This window comes from Tasmannia lanceolata, unplaced genomic scaffold, assembly GCF_043159265.1.
Source record: "Tasmannia lanceolata isolate RefF3 unplaced genomic scaffold, GAP_Taslan_0.1 ptg000511l, whole genome shotgun sequence".
In the NCBI taxonomy this organism is placed as follows: Eukaryota; Viridiplantae; Streptophyta; class Magnoliopsida; order Canellales; family Winteraceae; genus Tasmannia; species Tasmannia lanceolata.
Window position 1 is genome coordinate 22,501 of NW_027519184.1, and position 2,626 is coordinate 25,126.

Consider the following 2,626-nt stretch of genomic DNA (forward strand, 5'->3'; position numbering starts at 1 on the left):
GGGGGCTCATTTAAATAACAAGTTATATCTTTTCTTTTGCTGGTGGAGTTATTACTGACAGTCCCGGCCTGAAAGATCCATTTAAGTCGGAACATAAGATTGAGTTAAGTTGCGCAAGAATCCATAGCTCCATTTTTTTTTTTCAACTTCTTCCTCGAGTCTTTCAAGCAAAGAAACGATTTTCTCAAAAAAATAAAAATAAAGAAGGAGAGTTTTAATTTGAGTCTTATCTTTTTTCGAAGCTATTCCTTTCTTCCCTATTCATTCACCTGTCCGATCTTCTGAATTGGGGTCAATTAGATCTAGTAAAAAATCATAGTATTCATTTTGTTTGTGTTTGTGGACTCAAATGTTCAAACAAAGCTTGTCCCTTGAAGAAATAAATGAGTTCTAATAGAAATAGAATATGTATGTTTTTTTATTCCAGTAGGGAAATCGAGAAAAGGAAAAAGAAAAAATAATAAGAAATGAAACTCCTATCATAGGAATGGAAATAGTCCTTCTTGCTCTTGTTGCTGCTTCAATAACAATTTGGTTTTCAAATCAGAAAAATAATTTGATCCATGATTCATTGGAACAAAAGAAGGAACGGCCTGGCTAGGTACTGTACTGGCCAGGCCGGGGAATAAAAGAACCCTTCGGACGAAATCAAAGACGTACTCTTTCTATTGGAGATATCTGTTTCGAATCGTTATCCAAATTGAATTGCGGATAAAATTCGTATATATATAGTAAGTATAATATAGTAAGTATAAATAAATGTATAAAATAAATAAATAAAGATAATTCGTATATATATAGTAAGTATAATATAGTAAGTATAAATAAATGTATAAAATAAATAAATAAAGATAAAGAAAGACTTTGATCAATATTTACTTCAGGCGTCGCATATGAATTATCTTTTTGTAATTGGGAGAGATGGCTGAGTGGACTAAAGCGACGGATTGCTAATCCGTTGTACGAGCTGTTCGTACCGAGGGTTCGAATCCCTCTTTCTCCGTTCCCTCGGATCACTTGAGATTTATCTTTCGAATTCGAAAAAATATCAAGTCCTTTATCATAGTTAAATGTCTGGAATAGAGAAAAGCATAGGAAAATGCAGAAATCAAGCAAGGAAATAATGAAAAATCTCTGATTTTTTTATTCCTCACGTCCAGGATTACGTCCTGGATCATTAGATAGGAATCCGAAGATGAAGAGAGAAACAAAGAATATCACTACTGTGTAAACGAAGAGTTTGAGAGTAAGCATTGCACAATCTCCAAGATCATTTTTTTTTTGTTTTTTGCAAAGGAAATAAGGGAATAGATTCTCTATTTTTGTACCACATATCCTTGACACCAAGAAAAGAAATGAAAAAGTGGTTTCTAGAAAAGAAAGGAATTTGCAGGAATTCCTTTGTTACCAAAATTATCTTGTCATACCCCAATTAGGTATTATGGGGTACCATAATGGGGTCTTTGACCCCTGGAACTGGAAGGGCATAATGCGGAAATTAGGTGATCCAGATTCATCGCGGCTATCAAAAAGCAAAAGAATTTCAATCTTTGAATCGAGGGTTCATAATGTAAGACTTATCTGATCTTATCAATTGTTATGTTAGAGTTGAATTTATTTTATCGAATAAATCATGAATATGAATGTTTCTAGGACAGTATTAAAGATCTCATCGAAAACTTACAGCAGCTTGCCAAACAAGGGCTAAGAGAAAAAAGAGCACAGGTATGACTGGCATAAAATCTACGATTGGATTGAAAAAAGCATAAGCTTCGGGCAATTTGGCGAAGAAAAAGCTACTCGAATGAAGGGCAGAATTAAGACAGATACAGATCAAACTAAAGATATTAAGCATAAGAAATATTTCGTTCTTGGAGATAATTTCATTTTTATTGAGTTATTGATATAAGGGAAAAATTAAGAAAGAAGAGAAGACAAAAAATCCTTCTTTCTTTTTCTTTGAACTTCCCCCAATCAAAAATCCTTCAATTCTCAAATGAGAATAGAAGGAATCATACTTTCATACAATATCTTAATTGACTTATATGGAATGATCAATGAATTCATTTTCATTCTACATTTACACGTATAGAATCCTAGCAACAACCTATTCCATAGATATTTGGGCTGGAATTGACGAATAACCAATAACAATATTAGTGTTTATTAGTGTCGAATTGAAATCTAAATGGGGCGTGGCCAAGTGGTAAGGCAGCGGGTTTTGGTCCCGTTACTCGGAGGTTCGAATCCTTCCGTCCCAGACCGCTTCTATCAAAACAAAGATTGTTCTCTTTAACAATCTTCTGTTTAAGAGTATAAGGTATAAGGTTGGATACAATATGATCCAATTTTTCTTTCTGAGTTCTAATGATTCTTCTATGAATCATAGATTCCTTTCGATTTCCAATTGTAAGAAAAAGAATCGAGTATAAATTGCGGATGGAAATAAACATCTTTTACCTTTTTGATATTAGGTAGGATGGGAACATAGATCAAAGTTGAATTAAAAAAAAAATGGGATGGGCCGTTCAGTGTATGCCCGTCCCGCTCTACTCATATTCATATTGGGGTAAGTTAGTCACTTATAGAAACTTTATGCCCATCTATTATATTTTGATTCTCACAT

General features: G+C 33.4%; 1 non-coding gene across 1 annotated transcript; it reads left to right on the top strand.

Moving 5' to 3' along the window:
- The first annotated feature begins 915 nt into the window (after nucleotides 1–915).
- On the top strand, nucleotides 916–1,003 carry TRNAS-GCU (transfer RNA serine (anticodon GCU)). Its single transcript has one exon. It is a non-coding gene; the product is annotated as a tRNA-Ser (tRNA).
- Nucleotides 1,004–2,626: the final 1,623 nt, after the last annotated feature.